This window comes from Vicugna pacos, chromosome 7 (assembly GCF_048564905.1).
Source record: "Vicugna pacos chromosome 7, VicPac4, whole genome shotgun sequence".
Classification (NCBI taxonomy): Eukaryota; Metazoa; Chordata; class Mammalia; order Artiodactyla; family Camelidae; genus Vicugna; species Vicugna pacos.
Genome location: NC_132993.1, coordinates 717,646 through 739,718, shown reverse-complemented (window position 1 = coordinate 739,718; position 22,073 = coordinate 717,646). Strand labels below are relative to the sequence as shown.

General features: G+C 60.8%; 1 protein-coding gene across 4 annotated transcripts in view; it reads right to left on the bottom strand.

Moving 5' to 3' along the window:
- Positions 1–22,073, bottom strand: part of PTPRN2 (protein tyrosine phosphatase receptor type N2) — a 384,695-nt gene that overhangs the window by 196,051 nt on the left and 166,571 nt on the right. The window lies entirely within an intron of this gene.

The following is a 22,073-nucleotide window of genomic DNA, read 5'->3' as shown; positions in this document are numbered from 1 at the left end:
TCCACGGCTCGCCTTGAAGGACGCCAAGGTTTAAGCCGAGCGACTGTCCTAGTGCTGCTCAGAGAGCCACTCAGAGGGCCGCTCAGAGGCACCGCTGTCCCAGACGCCCCCAGGATCTGGGGTGGACGCTGGTGCACCTGGACAGTGAAAACCAAGACCCCTGGGAGAGTCTGCGCCTTTAGACACAGCGCTTAGATGTCTAGGAGCGTGTCCTAAAGGAGTAACACGTCAGACGGGCCAGATCTGTGTCTCAGGATGGTGACTGCAGCAAGATTTACCAAAGTAAAACGTTCAGCAAAGCGGGCTGGGTCTCAGACCAGCGAGGGTGGGACCACGCGAAGAACGCGGCGCCCCTCAAAGGACACTTCAGAGACCGTTTGACGAGGCCGAACACGCTGAGTGAAAGGAAGATAAAACCCTATCGCAGCGTGCGGCATGCGTGCTCCACGCAACGTGTGCTGCACACATACTCTGAAAGAAAGACCACTAGCCAGTGAAGCTGGGGGTGGAATTACTAGTGATTGTAAGTTTATTGTTTGTCACTTTCTAAGTTTTCCACACAAGTATTCAATAAAGTGAAACAAGTATTTTAACAAAAATATGCATCTCCCGACTCTGAAAATGTCAAAGTTTCCCGATGGCCCACGTCATGACCCAAGGTACCGACCTGGCCGTCCTGTCTCCGCAGACACTTTCCAACAGCGTCACCAGAGCTGCATTTGCTGCGTCAGCCGTCCATCCGCTCACCCACCCACCCACCTGCCTACGCATCTGACCATCCACTCACTTCTCCAACGTCGTCCGTCCGACCCCCCACCCCCCAAGCCCGCATCCTCCATCCTCCATCCATCTATCCACTCATCCATCCACCCAATGGTCCGTCTGAACAGAGGACCTTTTATTCACAGTGCACTATGGGCCAGGTTCAAGGTGCACTCCTGCGATGGCTGGGACAAAGTCTGCGTCCCTGAGGGATGCAGAGTCTGATGGAGGACGCAGAGCCGTGGGAGGGAGCCCAGCAGAGGGTGTCCTGGGAGCACAGGGCGAGGCCGCCTCCTCCAGGGAAGGCAGTCAGCGCTCCCTCAGACACGCGTCAGTAATGCCCACAGTCCCGGACCCCAGCAGGGTCGAAGCCTCTTGGGCTCTTTGTCTCTGCCCTTCTGGGACCGGCCCCTCAGCAAACCTGACCAACGCCCGAGGCCCAGCACCGCGAGCCCCTGCGGAGTGGTGACACCCCCTTCTGTCCATACCTCTGCCCACAGCCCTAAGTGCGCTTTGTGCCAGACTGCAAGGCCGCGGTCGTGTGTCCACCTGTTAGGCCAGGAGCAGCCGGCGCGGGGTGGGTCCTGCACATCTCAGCCCCGGTTTGCAAGTAAACGCATAAACGTTCCTCCTGGGTCGCACCACCCCTTCCACAACGTTGTTCAAATCCCTCTCACCCTTCAAGGAGCCACAATCATTGCAACGTGTCCCTGAAGTCGCCTCTGATCATGCCAGCCCTCCCCTGAAAGCCAGCAGCTCCGAGTCGTCCTTTAACAGCACCGTGTGTGTGTGTGTGTGTGTGTGTGTGTGAGCGTGGGGGTGGGTGTGAGTCACTGCTGGGGACCTACTCTGGGCCCAGCAATGCCGCGTCTTTGTCACAGGGCGGCCAGGAGGAGAGGGCGTGGGAATTGGGGCACACGGGGCCGTCCCACGGGTCGAGGGCAGTGCCTGCAGGAGATGCTCCAGTTTAGACTCTGTTGCAGACGAACGCGCTGCCCGACCTGCTGTGACCGGCTCCCCACCCCTCAGGTCTGGCCTCTGGTCAGAGGTTCTTCCCCTGGATGGTTGAGGGGTGGGACCCTCGCCCGGGGTTGGGGGCAGGCTGCAGTTGGTCCTGGGAGGAGGAGGGGGCTTGGTCCAGGGGCTTGGTCCTGGAGCTGCTGCCGCCTGAGGCTAGCCCCTCCCCGTGTCCATCGTGGAGGGTCACCACGTCCCACGGCCTCTGAGCAGCGGGCAGACAGACCAGGGCCCTCCGGGGTCAGTCACTAAAGCCAGGGACGTCCTCGGGCGAAAGCAGCTCCGTGGTCAGACACCAGGAGCTCCGTGGTGGCGGGACAGGGACTTGTGACTCCCCGGAGCACTTCCTGAACTGGCTGCAGGGTCCCGAGGAGCTTGCCCGCGTTGGTCCTTCACATCCTCCTGTGAGTCCGGGGAGGTGGGGTCCGGGGCGGCAGCACCACTGGGCCCAGAGCAGGCTCCCTGGCAGCGACACACTCAGAACCACACCGTGTCGGCTCCAGATGGAGCCGCGCACCGCCGCTGCCCGAGACTTGGGCTGCTCAAGGCCAGCCGAGGGGCCTCTGACTGCACGAGGGTTTAAATGAAACCTGGGGGAAGCTCCCACTCCGCCGCCCACTCCGCAGAATGGCTTTTTAAAGCCCCCTCAGGAAACCCGAAATTAGCCTCAACACAGACGCAAATCTATGTGGGGCAGGAGCAGGCAGGAGCAGTCATGACCAGAGCTGCGGAGGGAGAGGTCGCTGAGCCCGCGACCCCGCCTCCCCGACCTCTGCACCTCCTGGGCTGACAGGGCCCTGATCACACATCACTCAGGAGCACAGGGGACCGTAAATGGAGCCGGCTTTAAAAAGAGAAAGTTTGGTTAGTAAGAGGGAAGCTGGGAGTAAATAAACGTTACTCAAGAAACCTTACTGATTGTCCTACAGTTTACGAAAAGCTCGCAGCCCGGGGGCGTGGGCCACCCTCCCAGTCGTGAGAGGCACGGCTGACGCTGCCCTGGGCCCCGGTTCCCGCGTGACGCGGGTGGCTCCTGGACGCTTCTTCCTCTCTGCGCCTCTTCCTCTCTGTCTGCCATCAGGCGGAGCTCTGCCAGGCTGACACCTCAAGGACCAGCGTCAGAACTGGAACCTTCTCCCTCCGCAGCCACGTGCGATGAAAAGTGCCTTCGGCCCCCAGCAGCTCCCCGCCGGGCGGCCCACCGGCAGAGCCTCGGAACCACTTGCACGTTTTCATTCAGCGCGAAGGTCTCCAACCCACACACAAGACGCAGGCGGCATTATTCTCCGGCGCTCTGCGCTCGGGCTGAGGGAGATGCTGGAGTCTCGCGGTTTAGCCCCCACCACCACGTCCCGCTTTACGGCGTCGTCTCGGTGCATCCAGGACCATCGGGCGTCGTGTCCCCGGCCGCCTGCTGATCACAGATCTACCTGCACTATTTTCCTGCGGGACCGGGGTTCTGGGTCTCAGACGGCACGGTAAGGGCTTCAATGCCATTTTGTGAGCAGCCACGGGAGCCTGGCTGCTTGCTTCCCACGTTCGGTGGGCGCCATCAGGTCTGTGCACGGTGGTGCCAGAGGGTCTCCCGAGGCACCCAGCTGGGCGGGGCAGCCACTCGCTCCCGGTCCTCAGGGAGAAGGCGGCGTCAGAAAATTAACACAGGAGGCAGGAGAGAGGTGACTGGCAGCATCTTCTCAGAGAAACGGCCGTGACAGCTCTGTCCACGCGGCGGACGCGGGAGCCTCGTGCCGGGCCCCACCCGTCTCTAAAATCACGCTCTGTGAACATCGTTGTGACAGTGAAACAGAAGACTTCTCCCTTGTAAAATTAAGTGTCACTCCTGATCGCGTAATATCTGAAACATCCTCTTCCCGAGTCCACACCAGTGATTCACACAGAAAATTACGCTCTCTCTGTTTATTGAGTGCGCAATGCAGCCTTCAGATGTGCGAGGACCCCCGCTAGGTGAGAAATTAAAAAAGCTGCACTATAAGCCCCGATGGCACGTATGAAATACAAAAAAGGTAACTTAATTGGTAATCAGAAGAAATCATAAAACTAATCATGCGATTAACGTCTTCAAAAGCAGGCGTGCGGGGCGTGTGTAATTACAAGAAAACAATGCAGCATGGTCTGGGGCGCTAATGAATTAATCGTCGCCGGGGGCGGCGTGCTGGCTCCAACTCGCACACTGCTTCCTGGGGTCGGGCCCCGCCCCTGCACCTGAGCTCTCCCCACAAGTGAAGGGCTCCCCACCTTTCCTTGGTGCCCCCTCCCTGGGCACCCATCCCCCAGGGGACACCTCCGTGGGGGCAGCAAGGCCAAGCCGGGAACATCGAAACCTCGGAGGCTGACGGCTGAGTGCAGTGCCGGAGTGAAGAGTGTGTATTAACACGCGTGGATGCCTTCGGGCACCTTCCGAGATGCTCACAACGCACTCAGACACACAGCTCCTCGCTTTGCACACGTGGTGGGGAGGGAAGTCTCTGCGCAATGCTGGTGACCCACGTGGCTTCGTTGATGGGGAGGGAGACTGGGGTGAGACGAGGCAGTCATGGCTTCTCTCCAGACGGCCGCATTGCATGTCTACACACAGGGACCCTCGGACCTGACGTCGTGAGCTCGGCTAGGGCCGGAGGACAGAGGACCTGCTGGTGGGGGCCGGGGGCAGGGGGGAGCCTGGCCTCCTGTGGGTAGACGCTGAGCTCAGGTCTGAGGCCGAAGGGTCAGGTCCCCCATCCCGCCTGCTGGAGCCCCTTCGCTGGGGCTGGGCTGGGCGCCGGCTGAGCCCCTGACTGGGGAGGGGACAGGCCAGAGGAGGCAGGGGACGGCGGGGAAGAGAAACGGCCCTCGGGCTGAAGTCCCAGGACAACAGGACGTCTCAGGTGATGGCAGCATGCCTGGGGCCTGGAGGGAAGGGGGTCTGGCAAAGCAGGGGGTGGGGGCCCCGAGTCTGAACAGGAGGCCGTGAGCAGGGAAGCCCAAAGCCATTCTCAGGAAAGGGAACTTGTTCTACACCCCGGACACAGGCCAGACGGGGAAGGCGGGCTTCTGGCAGCCAGCAAGCCCTGCTGTTCTATTACCAGTCACGAGGGCCCCTCACTGTGTAAGCTGGTCTACACGCCCCACCACGCACGTCCACCACCTCCCAGCCCGGGGCTGGGTTCCGGCGGCTGATCCGAGCTAACCGCTCTGCAGGGGTGAGCCGGGTGCTGACGGGTGACCACACAACAGCTGGACCCACACGCACGCCACCGGCCCTGGCTACCTGAAGTCCAAGTGACGTGAGGACACGTTCCCGTGCGCCCATGGTCTCTGTTTCTTCTGTTTTGTTACTATTTTTGTTACTACATTTCTGTAGGCTCTGACTATGACTCAGGTCTCCATCCTAGGAGATCTAAAAAGCAAACTGACCTTGAAAACTGAGACCATCTGAGTTCGGCTGTAAAGCAGCCGGACGGTCAACGAACTCTAAGAACAGCCCAGACCGCCTTCAGAGGAGACGGAAGGGCCCGTAAGTGAGGCTCTGAAGGCGAAGGCCTACCCTGGTGACACTGGGGACAGGTGGGGGCGTAAGGCAATCTGGAGGCTGGAACAGGGGCCTCCCCACCAGCCCAGGGCGCAGGTGCCAGCCCCCGCCCACCACTGCTGGGTGGTCGCTGTGACGGCACTGGACTGAGGTGATCAAGAGACCCCGGGGTTTCCCTGTGGGGTGGACACGGCAGCCTGTTTTCCAGGTGAGAAAAGAGTCCCCACCATCCAGGAAGTCAGGGAGCTTGTCAGCACCACCCAGGCCTCCACGTGGAGTGGCCACGAGGTGCCTCCTCAGGGCCCCACGGAGACCCGCTCCCTCACGTGTCTGACAGGCCCCTCCCGAGTCACCGACGGCGCCTCAGCTCGCTGTCCTGCCTCTGCCTCTGCGCAGCCCGGACCTGCCCCCAGCTGGCCGGCGGCAGCCACACTGTGATGGAGGGGAGGGAGACTGATCCCCATGCCCCCTGCTGACTCAGCACCCCGCCGTGCACTCGGACCCCAGCCCCACACTCCGACCCGATGGCCGGTCCCGGGCCAGCGTCCGTGGGCAGATTCATGTGGCTGGCTCCCAGGACTCCAGAGCATCTGTGCCAGACTGTGGACCCCGTGATGGGCAGGGGTCTCTGAGGCAATGGGGCCATTCCCTGGTTCCTTTCCCAAGGTCAGGTCTCACAAGCTGAGGGTCCTACTGGACCTGGGGGTGGTGGGTGGCGGGGAGACAGCGAGCAGGAGGCCAGCCCCCTCCTCTGGCTGGAGGGCCAGAGGGATTGCGAATCTGCTCTGGGTCACACAGCTCCGTGGTGGGAGGTCAGGCCCCCCGGCTGCATCTCAGTGACGCCCCCAAGCTGGGGCTGCACTCAGGAGTGATGGCCTGGGCTGGGCCCCGGACCCGGCCTCGTTTAGGACAGATCCAGCGGCACGCGGCAGATCTCCAACAGCACAAGCTGGAGTCTGCGGCGGTCAGTTCTCGCTCACACGGCGCGAACCTAGGGGCCGTGCAGGGCGGCACCCGGCCTCTCCACCCTCCCACTCAGCTCCCTGGTTCTGCCCTGGGCTCTCCTGACGTCCCAAATATCCTGAGTTCTGCCGTCCGTCCGCAGTCCTGGCAACAGCAGGGAGCGTTACCCCCTTGGGGGGCCGTCCACCCCGACGGGGCGTCCTTGTGGCCTTGCAGTCAGACCTCAGATCATCTGCTCCAGGGAGGTGGAAACAGCTCTCCTGGTCGCGGCGCTGGGCGCAGGAGGAGACCGGGGCCCATCGCAGGAGGAAGAGGAAACGGCTCAGACTGGCGGCTGCTGCTCAGGGGAGGCTCCCCTGCACCCCGGACTGTCTTCCAGGAACGGAGCCGTTAACCTCTCCTACTCACACACCCTTGGATTAAATGAGCTACAGATCAAATGTGTTTGAAAACATTTCACGGGGGAAAAGGAGTGCCGCTCACGGAGAGACCGCCATCCTCGCACAGTGGCGTGGCCGCTGGCAGCCGTCCCCGACGTGGGGGCCCCGCAACCAGCTCAAGGGTCTCGGTGCCTCGCAGAGCTCGATTTGTGAGCCACACACGAGGCTTCTCAGCTGCGCTTCTGCAGGGAAGCTGGGAGGAGGGAGGGAGGGAGACACACAGTCTTGCTGTGCTTCCAGACTCTTCCTGCTCAAAGCGCCAGGAGAGCGGTTTCCACCTCCCTGGAGCAGACGACCTGAGGTTTGACTGTGAGGCCGCGTGGACGTCCCGTCAGAGTGGACGGCCCACCGAGGGGGATAACGTGAGCCGTTTAAGCCGCTTTAAGTTCCTCCCAGAGGGGTCTACCGTGGGGGCTGAGGGGGACCCCGATCCCCGAGTTCTTCAGAGACGAGGGTCCAGATCCCGTGGGATCCCATGGGGCCCCACAGGGCAGACCCAGTCCGGGCAGAGGGGACCTTCCTTCAGCAGCAGGTAAAATTCTTGCCACATCAACGTGTAACACGAAGCTGAGGCTGACCACTGAGGCGGCTCATAAAGTGGGTTCAGGCCCTTGCTCCTCTTCATCTGCCCAAAGCAAGGGGCGTTCCTGCGGCAGGGGCTGAGAGACGCAGAGCAAGGATGGAGGGCCCGCCCTGGGGCTCCGGGCCTCTGCCCCCTCGCCCTGAGCTAACCAACACAGGGGCATTACCACCCTGCCGGGGCCTTCATCCGGGGCCTTTCAATCACCCCTTTAACGGGACTGTCTGGGGGCCTCTGCCCCGTGGGGCGCCGGTCAGTGCTTAGATAGCATGTGCACCACTCAAACAATGAAAGAACATCAGCTGAGAACGTGAATTGTCCCTTAGTGTCTCCAGATAATCGTGACGTGTGTTTGGAACTCACACGAATGCAGCCCAGGGAGAAAACGCACCTTTGTTTCTAAACCGCGAGTCCACAGGCACAGGCGGCCCAACGCCCCGCCTGTGGGCGCCCCGCCCTGTCCCCGGCTGCTGACAGCGGCTCTTCCGTCCTGGAACCGGGACCCTGCTGGAGGTCGGGGAGGCAGCAGTCAGCCGGGGCCCCAAGGGGAGCCCACACGTGGCGTGAGCTCTGTGGCCTCAGCCTGGAACCTTCCTGAAGAGCTTTCTCGGTCACGGCAGCTACTTCACCCACAGTCATTCCCGCTCTGAGGCCTTTCCCCGCAGGGCTGCTGCTGCTGCTGTTAGAGGTGCCACCCGCCCCTCTGCGCGCGTCTCCTCCTTTACGCCTTCCCTTTGGAGGCCCAGGTCTGTGAATCGAGGTCTGGTCAGCACTGCTCTGCACACAGGCCCCAGGCCCTTGGGAGCCTGTTCGGCATTCCGCCCAACGGCAAAGTCGGTGAGTGCCCCCCTCACAGGAAGTCGACGCCGCTGGCCTGGGGAGGGGGTCCACGGGAGCAGCCGCCCTGCTGGGGGTCTCCGTCTCTTAGTGGCCCAGATCCAGCCCGTGTGGTCCCGCTGCTGGCTGGGCAGTGGCTCTTCCCCGGACGTCCCTCGGGTCTGTGGGAGCCACTTCCTCGCCTGCCCTGTGAGGGAGGCCACCTGGCCCGCTCAGCGTGCGGGGGCACCTGCTGGAGGCAGCGCCACGCGGTGGGGCCAGCCCCGGACTCGCGGGGCCTGGGGCTGCAGATGGTGCCCTTTCCAGACCACATGGCGCCGTCCCACACCCACGTCCCCCCGCTGGCCGTCCCGGTGGGCAACAGCCTTCAAACGGAATCCGGTCTCCTGTCTCGTCAGACACTCCTTGGAGATGCACCACTTCGCATTTAGGAAAAAGGCAGAGTTCGTACATTCTGAACATGGCCGTGAATTCTCGTCTGTTCTCCTATAAGGACTTTCCAAGCTGGGTCTAGACACCTAACCGTGTCCTCTGTGAATGCCTTTCCAGTCTGGAATTAGACATCGTCTATGCAGATCCCATTTCTGTGTTTTAACGAGGCTTTTAATACCTAACCTCTGCTTTAATATCTCGGTCGTGCGGAGACAACGCGGTGGCAGAGCGGGACTGTGGGCAGTGGCTGGCGGTCTCCCATGTTTCATCTAAGTGCACAAGCTCTAAATAAAGCGCCACTGAGCGCAGGCGTGGCCCAGGCGGCTCGAGGGGCCGCCTGCCCGCGCTGGCTGGTGGGTTCAGTCGGCGGCCGGCGGCTCGGGCTCAGGGCTGTTTTATTTTCCGTGGAGCTGCCCCAGGCGACGCAGTCAACGTGGTCAGAATCGGAGTCCAGAGCAGGCCCCGCCGGCCCTACCCCAAGTTAATCAAGAACCAAGAGGAGGACAGAGGAACCGCGGCTCGTTCGAGGGCCTGCGGAGAAGCCTGGGAGCCCACCGCCTCTCTCTTAAAGGGGCACAGAGAGCAGGGCCTGACCTCCAGCGCAGAGGGGGTGGCACAGCTCTAGAACACGCCCCGTGAGGCCCAAGCCTTCAGTTCTTGTATTTTTAAATATAAGTGACATATAAAAATAGACGCTTTCCAGAAGCCGGGCGCAGGTGCAGGTGCCCACTCGGCCCATGGGGGTCCAGGGGGTGATCTGGGCTCCATACCCCGCCCAGGAGCCCACCCTCCTGTCACCTCCCTAAACAAGCGTTTGGCTCTCGACTGGCTTCCCAGCTGCCCCCGGGACCTCACGGTTTCCAAGCACAGGTTCCTGCCAGTTCCTCTTTCTCTGCCCAGACATCTTAACGTCGTTCTGAAACCCAGCCACGAACACATCGCCACACACGGGGTGGCTCAGAACAGCAGAAGCGTCTTCTCTCAGGCCCAAAGCCTGAGGCCAGGAGTGGGCAGGGCCCCCCTCAAGTCCCCGGGGAGGGGCCTCCCTGCCGCCCCCTCGGTCTGCAGACGCACCCTGCAGCCTCCGCCCTGTCCTGTCCTCACCCAGTGTTGTCCTCTCTCCAGGGACACGGCTGCCCTGCACTCCGGGCCCACCGACTCCCGCATGGCGTCTCTCAGCCTCGGTTATCCCACCCGGAGCCTCCCGGGCTCCAAACAGGGTGGCTCCCTGCACCCTGGGGGCTGGGACTCAGGGGTCCCGCTGTGGGACTGAGTCCGACCTCCACACTGGCTGGAGCGCCTGCTCTGCTATGAAGCTCCCTCAGAAGGAGAGAGCCCACTGCCACGGGAGTCTGCCCTGAAAACTGAGAGTCCGTGTTCACCTCATTCGCTAATTCCTCACACACCGTTGACTTGTTTGCTTTCGACGCATCCATCCTATTTCTTCCACTAGATTATGAGGTCACTGAGGGCAGGACTCAGGACTTCGTGTTTAAATTCATCTCTATTTTCAGAACAGAAGCCGGCCCCCAGACAGCCAACTGATATTGACCGCCTCGCTCTGAAAAGCCTTGAGAATGGGGCCTCTGTTCCAGTGTGTGTGGTTCTGGAGTCCAGTGTGGCTCCTGAGGTTACCACGGTGTGCACGGAACGGAAGAATGAGTGAACACTCAATACTCACAGATCGGCAAAAATAATAATAATAATAAAGCCCAGGGCCTCTCATCTGGCTCGAAAACAAAATCCAGTTTGGAATGCTTTTTAAGAGGGATTCACAAAGCTCGTGTCCATGGGTGCGCTGTTTAGACGCAGGTCCTGGAAGCATCAGGGCCACGGTGCGGTGGGGCCAGTCCCCGCCGTGCACAGCCAGGCCGCGGTGCAGGCGTGAGTCATGTGCAAACGCACATGGGAGACGGACCCGCTGCGAGGAGCTGGGACCCGGACATGCAGCTTCAGGAAGGCTGGACTTTCTCATAAGAAAGCGGAGCATCCGGTCTCTGCGTCCCTTGAGTCCCCGACATCCTCCGAGCTCTGGTTGGGACAGGCTGGCGCTCTCCTAAGTGAGCTCCGCTGGTGTCACAAGAAAAACAGGCTCTGTGGGCAGGGACGCCGGAGGAGGTCGGGTTGTCACCTGTTGAAACTCTGCTGTGGGACTTTCCGCCCCAGGGGTGGTGGCACTCAGGCCCTCCGGGTGGGACGGTACACAGCCAGCCTGCAGCGCCCCCGTCCCTTCTCTGGAAGACCCTGTGCGGCCCGGGCTCGGAGGGCACACAAGTGAAATGCGTCAGTGCACCCAGACCAGCCTGTCTGCCTCGATGGCAGGGACGTGTCCTGGACATTCCTGGCCGACCCCGCCCGTGTCGGAGTTGCTGGCGGCCGTCAACAGCAGCCGGGCCGGGCTGGCGCCTGGCGGAACTTCACACCAAGGAGCAGTTTCCCAAGGAAGAAACACTCACTGAAAACCCTGATAAGTTAAACACAATTCGTCTCAGGCCTCAAGTTCCCTCAACACACGCTTGCACACACTCCCATGTGCAGGAAGGGACCCGCACAGCGTCCGCAGCCACAGCGCTTCGTCACTGCCGACGTCACCACCCCAGTGATCTCGAGGCTGAGCCCTGACTGTAGCTCTGGGGTTGTCCTGGGATGACGCAGGGTCAGCCGTGTTCTCTCCCAGGCTCACCGTCTAGCTGGGGACAGGACAGCTGCTCTCGCTGAACAGCGCCGACGGCCCTGGGATCCCACCAGCCCCCGCTCCTGGGGTTGGGGCCCTTCCAGCCCTCAGCCTCCGGGGGGAGGGGGCGTCCAGGGGTCTTTGCTGTGCCCTTCCTGCATTTGGGCACCAGTGAGCTCCCAGGCCAGCCCCGCGAGTTCTCGTTTCCACATGAAGCTGTGGTGTCGTCTGTGTTACAGGACACTTTCTGGTCCAGCGAAAAACCCGAGCTCAATCTCAGATGAAGCCAAAAAATCCACTGAGAGGGAGGGCTGCCCAGCCAGGACGCCACCGCCAGCACTTGCCCGCTTCTCGGCTCCCAGGGCCGAGACTCTCACTCCTGATTCACGCCAGGGTCTCCCTCTCCTCCTCCCGACCCGGCCTCCCACCCACACCCAACCCAAACCCCCATCAAATCCCAGGGCCTCCCGCAGCCTGTGTTCAGTTGGGGGGTGGGGGAGGGTGACGGGTGAGCTAGGTGGCCCCCACCCGCCAGCCCGCCACTCACCTTCACACCACGTGCACGTCTGACCAGCCGCCGGGGCCAGGGGTGGGGGGCACCCCACATGTCCTCTCCGTCCCTCCTCCACCCTGGTCCCAGCCCTCGCCGTCTCCTCGCCAGTCTCTGGGCTTCCTGCTTCTCCCCTCCACCTTGAAGGAAACTGGACAGGCTGCTGTCCCTCCCGGGCCCCACGGCCCCGTTGCCACAAACACATCAGGCCCCTGCTGCCCTCCCGCCCGTTTCCGCCACCACGCGCGGGCGTCAGGGACCTCACCACTTCTCTCCTAGAAGTCGCCAGCCCCTCCCGCTTCCTCTGTCCCCCCACCCCCCACCCCCAACACCCCGCAGCCCCACCTTACGACACAGCCCCGCCCTCTGACTCTGCTTATACCCCCCCACCCCAGCCTGGAGGCTCCTTCTCGCCTCTGGTACCCTCACAGCCACTCTTCTTTCAAGGAATTTCCATTTCCCCCAACTGAGATTCTCAGAGAAACTTCAGGGCCACCTGACTGTCCCTCAGTCAGGGAACTTCCGACCCCCGGCAGGCAGCTCGGGGGGCCGGGGGAGATGAGGAAAGGGGGCGTCGGCGGCAGCACCAGAGCAGCGAAGCAGCACACTTGCACACGCGCACGCTCGCACACGACACGCTCGCACACGACACGCTCGCACACGTGCCCACAGGCTCACACATCACACTCGTGCGTAGGGAGACGGAAGCACAGGATCCTGTAGGGCAGACCCTCCGCAGGGGCAGAGGCGCGTCGCAGGCAGTCGCCCCGCTGCCCGTCCTGCACACGCGGAGCGCTGCTGCGGGTTCTGCAGACGGGGCCGTCACGGGTCTGGACGTGCTCTCCCAGGAGCCCTGTGGAGCCTCACACCGGAGGAACCTGGAAACTGGGCAGGCCTTCCACGGGCACGGGGAGCCGTTGAGGGCTCTCCTCCCATCGGCGTCAGGTGCTTATAGCAGGAGACGGAAGGTACAAATCAGCGACCCCTGGTGCCCTTGCTGGTGACCTTGCTGGCAGGTGGCACTGCCTCCCTGCCGTGCTGCCGGTGGGGACGCTCAGTTAAGTCACCGAAACTGCTCGTCACCCACAGACTTTACTGCAGTCCCGGGTCCTTAATTCTGCAGTGCGGGGTCACCCCAGAGACAGAGCTCTGGACACGTCCCGTCTGCTGTTCCTCCACGTCCCCTTCCTCTCCTCTCTCCCCTCTCCCCCATCCCTCACATCCTGGTAAAGTCCTGCCAGCTCGCGGAGGAGGGAGCGCCGGATCCCGGAAGCCCACTGACTCCGGATCCAGGGATGTAAGTGTGACCCCTAGTGGTCCAGCGGTGGCCACGCGGCTGCATCACAGGGAGGCGAGAGGCCAGTCCTGCGCTGTCCCTCCCGGAGGAGGGCTGGGGTGGTACTGGCCCCCGGGGCCTCGTGGCATAGGCCACACCCGCGGACGACAGAAGCGAGTTCTCCAGCAGCTCCTGGCCTGGGAACCACCTGCTCCAGCTTCTCCCAACAACGGTAGGAATTGAGGAACCTGATCACACGCCCACTTCCGTCCCGCACTCACCTGCCTTCCCAGGTCCTTCTTTCACGTAACAGCCGGATGAACCAGAGCCCGTGAAGCAATGCCCAGTGGGTCCATCAGAAAGTCCCTCTGGTCTCTTCGGCTGTGAGAGGACCCTCGCCAGTTACGCCAAGTCTCCTGTCGGTCACCGTCTCTGGGACGACTCCGAGGACAGAGAAGCAGTGCCTTCTCCTCCGGGTCACCGCCCCGCAGACCAGCACTGAGGAGACAGGACTAACCCAGGGCAGACCGCACCCCCGAAGCCGCCTAAGTCCTGACACTATTTTTGGGGTTGTCGTTGTGGGTTGTCTTCCCTTGAAAGAACAGAACTGATATTCACACCACCCCAAATAATAATCCCAGTTAGGCCCAAGTTCCCCTTCAACGACCATGGTTGGTGGCTCCGAGCCCCGCGCCCCCCGCCCCCGGGAGCAGGGCCACAGCAAGGTCTCGGCAGGAACACGGGGCTGGGATGCTCACGGGTCTTCACCCCCAGGAAGGGAAGCCCGGGACCCCGCCAGCGCATTCCCTCCAGTGTGACAAGGATGACCCCTGAAGGTCATGCAGCAGCGGGAACCCCAGCTGGCCAGCCCACCCGGGAAGGCCGCCACCACCCTTGTGGAGAAGAGGACGTTGCCGTGCAGCGTCTCCAGGTGTCGGCTGCGGGGAAGAGGAGTGCCAGGACGTGTGACCGTCAATTCCAGTGTCACCTTGCCTGGGCTGAGGGACCCCAGGTGGCCTGGGAACACCATTTCTGGGTGTGTCTGTGCCCGTGTTTTGGGAGGACGTGGGCGTCTGAGTCGTGGACCAGTAAGCGCAGGAAGAGGCTGCACCAAGGACCAAGGTGGGGGCGTCACCAGTCCGTCGAGGGTCAGGACAGAAAGGCGGGGGTGGCGAAGGTGCTCCCTGCTTGAGCTGAGACATCACTGTCTCTGCTCTTGGACACCCGTGCTCCTGCGCCTTGGCCTCAGACGGGTTGGGACGCATGCTGCCGGCTCCCCGGGCCCCGCCACGCAGACAGCGGGCTCCAGCCCGCACGGAGACGCCAGCTGCTCCTAACCCTCCACGCTACAGGGCACAAGAGTGTCGACACAGCACTTGACGGCTGAGCACGGGGCCGGCTCGGCTCCGTACAACATGTGCACAGAGACCAGGTCACACAGGGAGGAAGCGGAGGTGGCAGGTCCCCCGGGGTGACGAGAGGCTGGGGCGGAAGGGCTGGGCGCCGTAAGGCACAGGTAACAGCGGGGGAGGCCTGCTTGGGGGAACCAGGCACAGGGACCCAGGGGACGGTGCCGGCAGGACACGCGCCGAGCCTGACTTGGAGGAGGAGTGACTTCTCCTGGAGAAGAGGCGTTAGCTCCGCATCCACACAGCAAGCAGAGCACAGCAGCACTGGACAGGGAGGAGCCCCGGGCCACCAGGGAGAGCGGAGCTGGCGGGCAGCTGTGACCCACGAGTCCCTCCCCATCTCCTTTCAGCACCCCCGCCCCACCCCCGAGGGACACGGCTCTGGACAGACACACAGACACACACGCACACACAAAGCAACACCCTGCAGTTGCCATTTTTTCTTTTTAAAATCATACATATTTCATGAAGCTCCACGCCGAGCATCTTCTGACTTATGGTAATTGTCAACAAAAGCAGAAACACAGATGATTTTAACCCTGGAGTAGCTAGGAGTTAACGGCATGAAATTACGTTGTTTTTTCCTTAAGAAAGGGTGGGAAGGTCCAAGTGACTCCACGCATGAAGCGCTAAGGACCGGAGCGGAGTGACGCCGTCCGCCCGCAGCAGTGCACGCCAGCACCTCGGACCCGGGGACACCCCAGCCGCGGTGTCCGCGTGTGGGGGCCTGGAGGACTCCAGTGAGACTGATTTCCATATCAAACCCAATTTAGATGAAACGTCTTGGTTAAAAAAAAAAAGGCCAGCCCATCAATAGCCCCTTGATTAGATTTTCATCTCCTGAGCAGACAAATATGAATATTTATTACCATGAATGCAGACTTTCCTCTTTCCATTGCTCTGATCTTGAATATTACCCACTGCTAATTTTTATGAAAATTTGGGCAACATAATGTTTTCACATAAACTGACAGTTCTTGATATAATCCTGTCATTGTCTGGCTGAAAATGACAGCTTCCGCTTATTCATGTGTTAACGAGGGATTAAATATTGTTTTTCATCCCATAATCTAAGATGGACTGGAAATTAAAAATTGAACATTGTACATTAGCAGGGCTTTGAGGACCAGAATTTGTTTGCATTCACTTAGAGAAGATCCGAAAATTAGCAGTTTAACAAGCAGTCCCCTTCGTGTTGCGCGAAGGCAGCACCACGAATCAGCACCGACGCCCCAAACCCACTGAGTCCACCAGCTGAACACCAAAACGGAAACAAGCCAGAGACTCGGGGCCCTTTGCCAAAGAAATGAAGTGGCAACGTGACTGATACCGCGTCAGATGTCAAGAACTGCTCGGAGGCCTCCCTGCGGGAGGGGAGTGTCTGCCTGGCGCCCTGGTCCTCACATCCCGAGACATGCTTGCCCTGCAAAACCACCCAGCGGGACCGGCCGGCAGCCAGCACGGCCAGCACCCCCGCACCCTGGACACCAGCCCTCCCGCCAGAGCACCCAGCACCACTGGTGACAGTCACAGCCTCTGCACCGAATGGTCACTTCATCACTGTGACTCAGTGTCCCAGATCAAACCACGGATTTGACGGGGTTTTGGACGAACTGCCCCATATGCTTCTGAAAACGCACACTGAGTTTCACTTACTTATTTTTATCTCCCCGATCGGCTTGGTAGACCCTTCACTTTCTTATGTGTCGTCTGGCGCAGCACACGGCACACAGGTATTTCTCAGAAGCGGACTTGCCCGAAGGCGGTCCTTTGGGGCTAACATATAAAAGGAGCCCCGAGTAATGAGACGTGAACAGGACAGACTGGATTACGGGTCCATGTCGGAGCTGAGCTGTGTCCCCTCCAAGTCCCCGTGTTGAAGCCCTAACCCCAGGACCTATAAGACAAGCATTTGGAGACGGGGCCTTTAAGGAGATAATGAAGGCAAAACGAGGTCCTGTGGGAGGGCCCTGATCCAGCGTGACCTGCGTCCTTACAAGAAGAGGCGATCAGGACACAGACATGCACAGAGGGACAGCCACGTCAGGACACGGGGAGAAGACGGTCGTCCGCTCGCCAAGGAGAGAGGCCTCAGGAGAAGCCAACTGGCCGACACTGGGTGTCAGATCCCGGCCTCCGGGACGGGAGACACCAGACGTCTTCTGTTTAGGGCCCGACTGTGGGACTCACCGAGGCAGCTCTGGGAACGAGCCTGGAGGGACAGCCCCTCGGTGACTGCAGGGTGTGTCACCAGCAGGGGGGGAAGGAAGCAGGTGTTCTTAGTGTAGCATTAGGTCCGGGTGCTTCTCAAGGGAAGGGAGTTACCTCTTAAACTTTTTTTTGCTTTATGCTCTCTTTAAAAAAAAAAAAAGCTGTGTAATTCAGGGTCTGTACACACGAAGTAGCCTTTAATAGGGCCTTCATCCCACAGAGACAAAGGGTGAAGTCTGTGCAGACAGGCTGAGTAAGAGTCTGGTGCCCCCCATCCCCGCTCCGCACGGCTTGATGATGCCCCCAGGCTCCCTGCGCCCACGGTCCTGAGGACTCCCTAATACACGATTACAAGACGTCCCACACAGATGGAGGTGCAGTGTAGGCGCCGCAGCCACAGCCCTGGGAGGGCTCCGGTCCGTGGCCAGCATCCAGGGAGGTGGGCCCTGAGGCCGAGGCAGAACCAGGTGCCCAGCTCAGCTGCCCGCCCACAGCTGTTGCCCAGCACCTGCCAGGCCTGCATCTCTCCAGGCTTCTGGGCCCGAGTAGAGGGTGTCCGGGGTCAGGAAGGAGGAATGTGTGTAACAGGGAAGAACAAATCTGACCCCATATTGGATCTGTTTCTTTTTTGTTAATCTTCGTATCTATTGCTTTTACTACAAGTTAATCACTAAAAGGATGTGGCCTATAAGCTTACATTACACATCATGGCCCACCTCTGAGAACCTGCCTCCCAGTGATGGGCACTGAGCTGAAACACCTCTGTTCAGCTCACAGGCCACATCCTGACCAGGCCCCGCTGCGAGTGACCAGGAAGGAGGAAATTAACACGTCCCTTCCGGAGGCTGAGCAGAACCAGGAAACGTCTGACGTGACCCCCTCCCCTTTTAGTATAAGACAAGCCTGAACTCTAACTCAGGCAACGTGGCTCTTTGGGACACGAGCCCCCACCTTCTCGGTCTGCTGGCTTCCCAAATAAAGATGCTCTTCTTGTCCCAACACCATGTCTCTCGACTTATTGGCCTGTCGTGGGGCGAGCAGCACAAGCTTGGATTAAGTGAGAGTCTGGCCAGCACCACGACGCCCCTGCATGACACGGAGACCAAGCCAGGTGCTCCCCGCCGGCCCTGCACGGCCCTTCCCGGGGCTCCCCACCAGGTCTACCAGGAGCAGTTTATCCAGAAGTCGGAAAATTCGCGTTTTGTCCTGGATCTCGGCAGCTTCGTGGGTAAAGATCCTGTAAGTGCACTTAACCTACCGTCCAGTTGAAAAACTCGTCATATTCGTGGAGAACAGCAGGTGTCCCTGTGCCACGGGGATGGGGCTGAGGGGATTTCAACTTTCAAGAATCGTGATGAGAGAAGGTGGCAACCCAATGCAAACAACAAAAACTATTTACTTTTCATGTTTTCATGAAAATACGCAGCTATCCAACAGGCCTGTAAGTGAGCCATCGCCATGCCTGTCTCTCCCTGCGACGTCTCACCGGACAGGTGCGGTCAGCCACAGCCCCGACCCACGTGTCGAGCGCAGTTCTCTCCGATTTTCTCAGCCCCCGCTTGCCGGGGTCGTTCACTCAGGCGGCGGCTGTTGGGAGCACGTGTGTCTGTGTAGGGGAGGGGACTGCCGAGGGGATCCAACTTGACCCGAGGTCCTTTCAATCCAACTTGACTGTTAACAGGGAAACCGATCTGGCTGCAGACGTGAACTCCGTTATGAAGCGGGTGGACAGGGCCCTGTAACCCCAAAGGAGGGAAATTCAGTTGTAGGTCAGTTGATAATCGATCCTGGTGCTTCGAGTCAGGAGGGTGGATGACATCTGTGACTTGTGGGTCCTGAGGGTCAAACTGCATCTCCCCAAAAGGTGTGTCACGGCCTAACCCTCAGCCCTGGGAGGAAGGGCTTCTTGGAAACAGGGCCTTGCAGACGTGATCAGCTCAGGTGAGGCCATGACCAGCGTCTTTATGAGATGAGACACACAGGAAGGCTGTGAGGATGGATGCAGAGGCTGGAGGGAGGCAGCTCAAGTGTAGGACGCCAGCGACACCAGAGCTGAAAGAGGCAGGAAGGATCCACCCTGGCGGCTCTGGAGGGCGTGCGGCCCGAGATGCCCTGATCTTGGACTTCCGGCCCCCTGCCCTGGGGAGAGCGCATCTCTGCTCTTCTCAGCCCCGGCTTGGGGCACTTTGCCACTGCAGCCTTAGGACCCCGATACCCAGACCAGTGGTGGCCGCGGTCCGGGTGGGACCCTGACAGGCAAGACCCCGGTGGCTGAAGGCCCTCTGCCAGTTGTGGGAGGCCTGTGGGATCCGGGCAGACCAGAAGTCCAGTCTCGCAGATTGGCACTGATGGTGCCACATCTGGGGTGACACGTGGTGACAGGGGCACCAGAGACATCCCAGCGCCTCGTGGCCCCCACAGGGTGGTGCTTGTGGAGCAATTTCAGGGCCTGGAGTGGAGCCTCGGAGATGGCGCTGCACCTGGGAGTCCAGGGAAAGGGAGGAGGGAGGTTGGCTCTGCGGCCCACCCGACCCTGACGCCCCGACGCTGCCCAGAACCGAGCCCCACGAGGGCGGTTCCTCCAGCACCAGCTGCCCTTCCCTCCTGGAACTGCTCTAGTTACATGCAGGGCATACGTTTCACTGCTGATTGAACACTAGGGGCGTTTACGCTGGAGAACTGGGCCCAGCTTCAGGGGCACCTCAGTGAGGTGGACCCCGTTCTCACTGCAGGAGAGACGTGGACACACGCGGACGCACCGAGTACCTCCAAGCCGCACTCCCCTCCGCGGAGCTCGCCGGCGTGGCACAGGCCGCGTGTCTGCTCTGACACGAGGTTGCTTTGAACTTAGCATTTGATTATATTTTCTGTTGTATCGATTACTAATTACTCCATATGGCTGAAAAAGAATTTTTGTTAAGCCCATGGATTGAGCTACGGCAGGTACTCAAACCGGCAGTTGAAGGATCAGCTCCGTTGCAGGGAGACTGGCCTGGGGTGGGAACGGGCTGCGGACGGGCCACGCGTGGCTGCCTTGGGGCCAGCACAGAGGGGAGCCCCCGGTATTCCGGTGGCAGCAGATCAGGTGGGCACGGTGGGCAGGGAGAAGCCTTTTCCAGAGTAATGCACCTTCCGCGGAGATGTCAGAGCAGGGAGAGAGCAGAGGGACGACCCCTGGAGCAGACGGCGCAGACGCGCGAGCCCAGGAGGGGCGTCAGGCCCCGGGTCAGTCTGTCCCAAGGGTTCACCGAGCCCCTGCCGTGTGCCTGGCATCATGCTCAAGGCGGGAGATGCGGGTGATTACCACGCGTATGGCTTCACTCTTGAGCTCACGGACAAGAGAGACAGACGTGGACTGAGTCACTCAGACGCTTGGGGACGTTACGGAAAAGCCGGGTGGGGGAGGCAGGGACTCTGGGCTCCTCCACCCTCTGGACTCTGGATCCCTGGGATGGGGGTTCCTGACAGCGCAGCCATCCAGCGGAGTGGGGGGGGTCTCGCACAACCAGCTCGCTGTGTGTGGGCTAAGCTGTGTCCCCCAAAGTGGGCAATGTTGGCATTCTGACCCTCAGGACTTCAGGATGTGACCTTAACCGAGGGGATCATGGTACAGTGAGGTCACTGGGGGGGGGGGGAGCCTGAGCCCCTGGGTCGTGGGGCTGTGTGACTGCAGCCCCAGCAAAGAGATGTCCCACTCACCCCTCCCCTGGGAGGACGTGGAGCAGCAGCTCCCGTGGGAACCCAGAGGGTGCAGGTCTGTCGCTGGAAGACCAGGAGCCAACTCTGAAGCCACCCCCTCGGTGGCTGCACTTCCAAGTGACAGGAGCCAGCAGGGTCCTCTAACCAACAGGCGGAAGTCAAAGCCGATGTGGTTCCATTCAGGGAAGGAGACACGGGCTCTGGGGTTGGCCGCCCGCAGGGCAGCCTGACCACCGTCGCTGCTCTTGACCTCCCTGTGCCGGTTCCTCGTCTGTGACGTGTGCCCACCTCGCGGGGCCAGGGCGAGGACGCCCGTGCGGCGCCCAGGACAGCGCCTGGGGGGTGAGCCTGGGTCGCACTGTGGGGAGCCTGCCTTGTGTGTCTTCCTTGAAGTCTCTCCACTCCTTCAAGCAATTTCAAGTCTTACGGGCTGAGGAGTGAACACGGGTTTCTGGGATATTACATTCTGAGGGCTCTCGGGGGTCTCCCTGGAGTTCAGCTTTTTAAATGAAAAATTAACTGCTAACCGCCCCGGAGAGGAGGCAGCGGGAACCACCTGGCACTGTGTTGCAGGGACCCTCCGCGTCTCGGGGGGGCCCGTCCAGGCCCCGCCCAGACAGAGCGCGGGACACACATCACACACTTTCCACGAAAACGCAGCTGGGGTGTCAGAAGGGGGGGCTGCCGCAGCCACAGGCAGGCAACACTCATTTCATCTGACGTGACTATTTGCTCCGATGGTGAATAAAAACTGAATTTGTCACTATAGCAACTGCCTCATCGCAGGGCCCCTCTCCTGCCTTAAATCATGAGAAGTATTGAAAAGACGTCCGTGGGCCCACGTGACGTGGACTTCACACGGCATCTGAGAAGGAAACGTCGCTTCACAATGAACTTGTATTTGTCACTATGCCGTGGGCAGTTAATTACATCGAACACATTTTTGTGTGATTTTCTTCACTCCTGAGCAATAAGAAAATAGTATGAAGAGCAGCCAGGGCTGCGCTGGGGGTGCCGGGGGGGTGCGGGGCTCCGGGGGCCGTCCAGCGACCGTCCACAGAGGGAGGTGACCACAGAAGCGCTGGAAGCCCAGTGGCCCCTGAGCTCTGACCTTTACCCACCGCTCAGTGCGGGGACCCCCAGAGCGGTCTGGACAGGCCCCTGAAAACGTTTCAGTGCATTTTCATGTGGGTTTCCCTTTCCAAACACAATTAGGAATATTTACAGGTAAGCAGGCCTTTCTTAGAGCTGATGTACTTTTTGCGTTTAGAAGAAAAAATACCAGTTTTCTCCGTCCAGAAACACAGACCAGAATAAAGTACGGCGACCACGCACACAGTGACAGTGCTGGGAGCCGGGCTCTGGGGCCGCCAGGCCTACGTGAACGGGCAGAGAGGCCCACGCGGCCAGGAGGGGGACGCCCAGCTCCCTCACAGGCCCCAGGGCCCGTGGCCCCCAGCACAGATTCTGTCCCCAAGCCCTCCCACACCCCGGAGCTGAGAGGGCCTTGCGGGTGCGGATGCCGCGAATCCCTGGACTGCCCGCGTCTGGGGTCCCAGACCTCCCTGGTCCGCTGGTGTCCACCTTCTGTCCTCCGGTCACAGCTGGCCTGTGGCTGGATGGGAAGGGAGCCTTGGGACGGGGGAGGGCCAACCACATGCCCCTCTAAGGAGCCGCAAAGTCTTCACCACGGG